Below are 7,940 nucleotides of genomic sequence, written 5' to 3'. Positions count from 1 at the left end.
GTACCTGGGTCAATTCAGAACCTTGTGCTTGTGAGGCAGGCAGCAGAACCACTGAGCTAAATCCCTGGCCCTGGAGGATCATGTTTTAATGGAGAACCTATTGATTAAAATGTAATTATCTCCATGTTACTAAAAATGCCAATATTCATAGGCATTCCATTAAAAAATTTATTACATGGGAAAAAGTATGATGTATACTATGTAACACTATATCATATTCTGGGTGACTAGGATATCCAATTGCTAAGTCTTCTATGTGTCAACTAAATGCAAGTGTCTGTTTGTTGGAAGCCATTCTACATAATTTTTGGGAAAATCATTTCACAATTAAATTATGATTAGGCCTACTCTTCTTGCCTACAGGCCAGCTACAACCTGTCAAGACATAACTCCATTTTTGCCTCCAGTCACAGCTGCAACCTCAGTGGTCCCATGATAGTGTGACACTCAATGGTAAAATTACATCAGCAGAAGACATCCTGGTTCATTGTAAACCAAGCAGTAAGAGAAAGGTTTCACTTGGGGAGGGACAAATTCCTTATCGGCTTAACTCCTTCCATCTACTGTTGTTAAGAATGTCATCTTTGCTTATCTTAGCATCCTAATTAACATAAACTTCTCATCAGCCTAAGATCCTCATCAGCATAAAGTCCTCATGGTCCTAGGGTGGTGACAGCACCCTCCAAGACATCTGATACTTCCTCCAATTATAACATCCTTGTCACTTTAGGATTATCACTGCCCTCTGAGTCATCTGAACCCAATGAAGATTGGCAAGCTTGGGGTGCCTTTGCCTTTGCTGCCTAGAGCAGTATTGATCAGGCCCAGGACCCAACCTCCTCTCAGTCTCATTTCTCGTCTTTATTCTTTCATTTGCTTTGTGCTGTTGTGGTTCACAGGAGGCCAGGACCCACTGCAGGGGTTCTGGTGATATCCCTTTCCCCTGTTCCTTAGATCTTTTGGGGTTTTTGAGATGATTTGGGGAGTGTTGCTGAATGAGACTTGCCAACTAAAGGCAGAAGATCGTGTCTGACTGCATCATAGACAATTAATTACACAAATATTTTAAAACAGGACTGAGTATATATCTACATTCATTAAATTGCATATTGTTAATATCATTGCTCATTTTGGTGCTATATACTCTAATGTTGTTAGCACCATTTTAGTGACTGTTTCTTGGTAAGAAAAAGTGCCAGTAAAACATACACTCTGTCTAATGGATAATCATTTTCTATATAAAAGAAGAAGTAATCATCATATTCTAAATGTCTGTTTTCTTTGAAAACGGTGTGCAGATATGCTAATGGACTTAATAAATTGCAAGTTGTGAGGCAGGTGGTGGCCAGTGAGCTAAATCCCTGGCCCAATTGCAAGTTGTTTTTAATTGTTCATGTAGGTTTCTAACCTAAAACCAGCTTCTGTTTATCTTGAACAACGTTCTAAGTGCAATCATTTGATCATCTTTTATGTAAGCTCTTTCAATAATCCTATAGTACTCTGCACATTTCCACTGCAATATACTACTTTATATTATAATATTCTTAATCTAATTCCAGGTTAGAGAGCTAGGCTTCCTATTACAAAACTATTTCACTTCTTTATTTTCAATTTTAAAATAGGAGCTGAAGTTGTAGAATACATAGTTCATAAATATAAAATATAGATTATCTTGTACAGTATAGCTACTTTCTTCTTAAATACATACATAATAAGGAAAAAAAAACTCCATTAATTGCTTCACTGGGTTAAATTTGATGTTCTTTCCTCCATTCATTTATATGGAAGTAAAATAAGGACAGGAAATACTGATACAAGTTTGACCTGTTTTTTCTTGAACTTTCTAATAAATTCCACTTTCAAAGTTTAGACAAAGCAAGTCTTTGAAGGAATAGTTTTGCTGTCATTAAGTATAAGACCCAGGAAACCTTACATTTTCTTGAGAACAATAAATGTGTTTCACTAATGACCTTAAGACTGCACATAAATATTTTTCTTGGTTTCTTTGATAACAATGGAGTACACTTTCCATGACTTGCTGTACTTTAAGAATTTTAACGAATAAATTTGGCTGTTTCCTTTTTATTCCTTTTAGAAAGAATAACTTGGTACTTGCTAAAAATAAAAAAACAAAAATTGCCAGTGCCTTCTTTGTTGTTATTTTGTTGTTGTTGTTGTTGTTGTTGTTATGCCAGTGCCTTCTTTAAAGATGTTTTTTGGGGTTCAGAATTTTAGATTTTCACAAGTCCTGTGATTCTTAGTTTAGTCAAGTTTAATAAAACCTGGAAATTTGATTTAAATTTCTCTTTTGCATTTTGAAGTGTAACTCCTTAGTAGATAATTAGGATGTTATTTGTGTGTAAGAGAGGAAGTAAAGGAAGGTTGCATAGGAGAAAGAAAGCAAGAGCTTTTAAAAACGTATGCACTTTGTGAAGCAGTGAGTGATGTGCTCTAACGTGGTATAATTTTTCTGGAGGATGCAGAAATAAATGGTGGACATCTTCTAAAATATTTCATGTATGTTGAACTCTGAATTTCTCTTCTAAGAATTTATTCCAAGTAAGTCATCATGAAATTCTGCTAATACTTGTTGTAATGATGCACTGAAATAGTTTGCAAAAAATAATAGTGAAACCTTGGAATGTGGATGTGATAGTCTGAGAATCTGACTGAAGAACTTGTGTAACAACAGTACACTCCCCTTTCCTGAGCTTGTGATGGGTTATGTTCAGTGACCTTTTAGACTTGTGCTCCTCTTCATACTCAACATGCTTGCTGAAGTTGGCTTTTCTCATTGTCTTTTAAAGCCCATAATGATAAATGCTGATTCATTATGTCTGCAATACTTAGCATAGGGCTTGGGAAGTAGGCAAGCCTAAAAATATTTTTGTTGAATTTTTTAAGTTAATGTTTTCAGTTACTTAAAAACAATTGCATTTTTTTTTTTTTTTTTGTACCGGAGATTGGACTCATGACCTTGTGTTTGTGAGGCAGGCTTGGTGACACTGAACTAAATCCCCAGACCTATTATAATGTATTTATATTACATTCCTACATTAGAAAAAAGATGGATACATAAGAATTTGGAAGTTAATCATCAAATAGCATTCATTATATTGTTGCCTTGTGTTTATTGTTAACATTTGTGATTTTTCTCCCAATTTTGCAGATATCATTTTGTGTCTCAGAATATGTATTGTCTTTGTAATAAAAAACAAATACGGTGACATTTTATTGTTTTTCCCCTATTTTTATTTCAGCTATTTAAAGAAAAATAAAAATGAAAATCATGCCAGGCCCCAGAACTTTGAAGACTAAGGCGCCTGACAGGAGTTTGACACACTATGGAGCAGGATGAGAGGTTGAGCAAGCTACACACTGTGCGGCAGAGATTTTGGTAATAAGATAGCAGAACAAGAAATGCAACTGACAATGCAGCTCTAGCTTCCTACTCCCAGGTATGTGGTATATGTAAGAATGTGCTTTTGATAATACTGTTCTTTCTTTAAAGTTGTAAAATACACAGGCACCGGCATATTTACACTGACCTGTGCTTGTGTGTAGGTGGAAGGGCTTCCAGTCAGCTGACCCCTAGGATGTCCCATCTAAGATATGTCATTGTAGATTTGGGTGTTAGCTTCAATTCCCCCAGAAATAGAGACTGAAGCAAAGGCTTTTGTGTTGTATTTTACTTGGCAAGTGACAGGAGCACGAGTGAGGGGTAAGAGAGAGTGAATCACGAATGAAAGGTAGCCTATAAAGGAATGTATGCAGTTGGTGGTTCCATGGGACAACTGGGGCTCAGCGTGTCATTGTCACGGGATCTTCTGAAGAATACTATGAAATTGAACTTGGAAGTAAATGCCGATCAGCTTCTCCTATAGACAAAGGGTAGTGCATGTGTACATTAATTCTCTGACATTTCAGGCCTGGACAAGCAAGAGACGTGTGGTACAGACTTGAGGTTGCTGTTAAAGGCTCACGGAAGTTTGCTTGCACCTGGCTCTGCTGCAGCAGATGCTGTTTTACAAGTTTGGGGCTGTAAAGTTTCAAAGTGGTGTACGCAGTGTCACACTTTCAAGGGCTTACAACAGACATCCTGCCATCGCTCTGTAATTCTAGGCTTCTACGGTCTTACACATTTAAATGTTTGGCTGAACTGACAAATAGTCACACTGAACAATGGACAGAGAACTGGAGTGAGTTACAGAAAGTGTTCTTGCCAGGTGGGTGCTACAGAAAGGAATCCCTTTGTGCAGACACCTCATTCCCATCCTAAGGAGAAAGTTTGTGTACTGCTCACAAATGCAGCAACTCTGTAACAATGCAGTACCAGAAGTTAAGAGAAAAAGTACTAAATTAATCAAAGATGGCAAGAAGAAAAATGCCCAAATTTAAGTGTGTGACTTATGAATTAAATAGATTCAGATCCTATTGCTGTAACTTATATTAAAAATTGGAAATTTTCTTCTTGTAGCTTTTGAATTATCACTTTAAAAGTGGTTTACATCTTTCGCTAATTTACAATGATCAGATCAAGGCCATGTTACTCTTTGAGTTTAAGTCATGAAATATGACTTTAGGGTTACAGTCAAGCACTTTCAGCTCAGCTTCAGAGAAAATTTACTAGAAGGGGAATATTTTAATTAACTGAGTACTAGCAATTTCTACAGTATTAAATAGCTTGATGTTTTGTCTGTTTGCATGCAGAAACATGAACTATCAAGCAGTGCAATTAATATATGTGTCTCATAGTTAGGAGACACATTATTTTGTATGCTGTTTAGTTAGGAAGTACATTAATAAGTAAAACAGTACAGTTTAAAATAAATATAAGGCCTTTGCATGAGTTTAGAAAGTGATTCTCTTTTTATAGCTGAAATTATGGGTAAAATATCCATTAATCCACTGAATATTTAAATGGTGCTTGTTACTATTTATATGTATAGTGGATCCAAAATTTTACCCCTTTACTTATCTCCCCATCTCTGATTCTCATACTATATGCAAATATATACACATATACATATTATATACATTCATCAAATTCATACACGTGCATTCATCTCTACGTATCAATATATATAAATACATCATTTGCATAAACAAATATATGTGTGTCTTTAAATAGTTACATATTCAGTTTAGATAAACATGACTTCCACTATTGACTGATGGAAGACTGAGAGTGAACATTAATACTCTCTCCAGAAATTAGTTTTACTACTATGTTACCTTATGGTCTAGACACAGCATGAACTCAGGAACCAGCTACTGATATGATGTTAAATATGACTATGAATCAGTAATCTGAGATATGTGAAAAACAATAAATACTTTAATTTCAGAGACTGTTAAATTACCTCTTTTGTGTTTGTATTCTTTCTGGGCATCATCTTAAGGTAAGATTATCTTAATGGTCTTTGAAAGTCATCTCTAATATTCATCCATTTGAAGACATCAAACATTAAAAAGCAATTTTAACAATAAGCATGTCCTAGCACATAGTGTGAGTTAAGGATATATGACAGTTTACAATTCTTATTGTTAAAGTATATTAATATTATCATTAGATATATCTATCACTCTCATACATAGTATGTATAGTTTATGTATGCCTAAGGTCTATAATCTTTTTATTGTTGTTGTTTTTGTTCTGTTCTGTTTTTTGCAGTGCTAGAGATTAAAACCAGGGCCCTGCAAATGCTAGGCAAGTGTTCTACAACCAAGCTACATTCCTAACCTCCTTAATCTTTAAAAATATTTACTAGCAGTTCGTATTTACTTACCAATACAAATATTGGCATATGCCTTTTGAAATAAAAAAGTTTTATGAGACAATAGTCTCATGAACCCTTGGCAGGAATGGCAATACTGTGAAACATAAAGAGTAAAAGCAAGATTCATATAAACTAAAAAGCAATCCTAACTCTGCCACAAACTAGCTGTTTGAGGCTAGGAAGACAAGGAACCTCTTCCGGTCTCTATCTGTGAAGGGTTATCCCAAGACCTCTTTCAACTCTACTCTTCTTCATGTTTACTGGTTTCTGATAGGTGCCTAAAGTTAGGAATAAAGGAAATAGATCTCAGACTCTCTGTGATCTTATGCCCTTGCCTTGCCACTAATAATATAACAGCAATCATCAAGGGACTGCTCAATTTGTGCCAGGCTCTTAGCAGAGCATTTTGCTTTCACCAACTCCTTTGCCATCCCAGCATCCCTCTGACGAGATCCTATTAGTGCTTCAAATCTAAGTAAGCTGAAGCACAGCACTGAGCAGCCTTTTGAAACATACACAACCAATGTTACAGCAGGGCTGGTGTATGGCCTCTCCTTCCAGAGTTCATGCACTTACCTAAGGGGCCCTTATGTGGGGGGCAGATAGTGAACAACCTTCCACAGTGGAAAAGGCACCTCCTTCGCACATGGGTGCCTGTTGGCAAGGGAAGTGTTTTGAGACGCTAAAAATGTCGAGGAAAGTGCCTTAGAGACAGTTTCAGCTTCCACAATTACAGATCTAGTTGTTCTTAGGCTTTGGCTGGGACCCAGAACAACTCTGTGATATTCCTGCGCCTAAGCTGGGAGAGACCTGAACGAGCACCAAGCTAAATATTTACGTTTTCCTCCAGTCAGTTTTCTACCCCAGTTTTTGAAACTATAGTCATTAACCTATGATTAGACTTTGATATCAGTTTTAGAGGCTTGTAAGTGGTTTTTAAAAGTAGAATGGAGCTTGATGTGGTGGTGGCTTATGCTTATAGTCTCAGCTACTTGGGAAGCAGAGGCAGGAGGATCATAAGTTTGAGACCAGCTTGGGCAACTTAGTGAGAGACTCCCTCAAAATAAATAAGCACATAAATAAATAAAAAAGGCTTGGGAGGTAGTTTAGTGGTACTGCACTTGCCTAGTAGAGTGTGTGAGGCCCTCAGCTCAATCTCTAAGCTCCCTCCTGCCCCAAACAAGCAAGTAAATGAATAAAAATATGACAGAATTTCAAACTGCAGAATTTATCACAAAGAGTGTAGATAAATACAAATAGTTGAAGTCTTCTTACAGAAGTAATCATGCATGCTTACTGGGTCATTGTTTTATATAAGATAGTATTCAGCAAGGTTCCAAAGTTGTCTCAGTTAATAAGATGGGAAGGCAAAGAGCATGACCATCAAGCTTAGCATGTCTGTTTTACAATGGGTGATCAGTAGAATTCTGTTGACATATCGTGCAGGTTTAAATGTGAAATAGTTATGCTTTCTCCACCTAGATTTAAATTCTTCCTCAAATGAAGTCATTTTAATAATCCTGGCCAAGAGGAAACAAAACATTATTCTTCCACCAAGTGGGTTTGTAGGAAGATTCTACATGGCGCTCTGCTAATCCACTTTGCCTTAAAGACAGATTCTTCATTGTTCAAGCAGTTTTCTCTTTTTCTTTTAGGCCTTTCAAGATTTTCTTATTTTTCTCCCCCGAAGCATAAAAGTGCATAGCACACCCTTCCCCTAAAGATTACCAATTCTGTACAATAGAAATTTTACTAAGTACTTATCTTAAAACAAAAATATGGAAATAGCATGCATGTTGGAGTCCTTAATGATTTGTTTCTGAATACATTTAAACCACTTCTAGGTGTGTTAGGCTGTGTAATTTTCTTCACACTTTCCAAGGCCAGTATCCTAATCCTCTATAGGGTCAACAACATTCTCCTACCCACTTCTGTCACCCAGCTCCTCATTTCTGTCACCTCTTTCCTGATGACTTCTCTTCTTCTACTAGCCATGGCCACTCCAGCCTGTCTCCTTTCTGGGCACAGAATGATTTATTTATTTATTTTTATTTATTTATTTATTTTTTTTTTGGTTTTTTGAGACAGGGCCTCACTATGTAGTTTAGACTGCTCTGGAACTCACTGTGTAGCCCAGGCTGGTCTCGAACTCACAGAGAT

This window comes from Fukomys damarensis, unplaced genomic scaffold (genome assembly GCF_012274545.1).
Source record: "Fukomys damarensis isolate Sample0158 unplaced genomic scaffold, DMR_v1.0_HiC HiC_scaffold_38, whole genome shotgun sequence".
Lineage (NCBI taxonomy): Eukaryota > Metazoa > Chordata > Mammalia > Rodentia > Bathyergidae > Fukomys > Fukomys damarensis.
Note: the sequence above shows the minus strand (reverse complement) of the source record.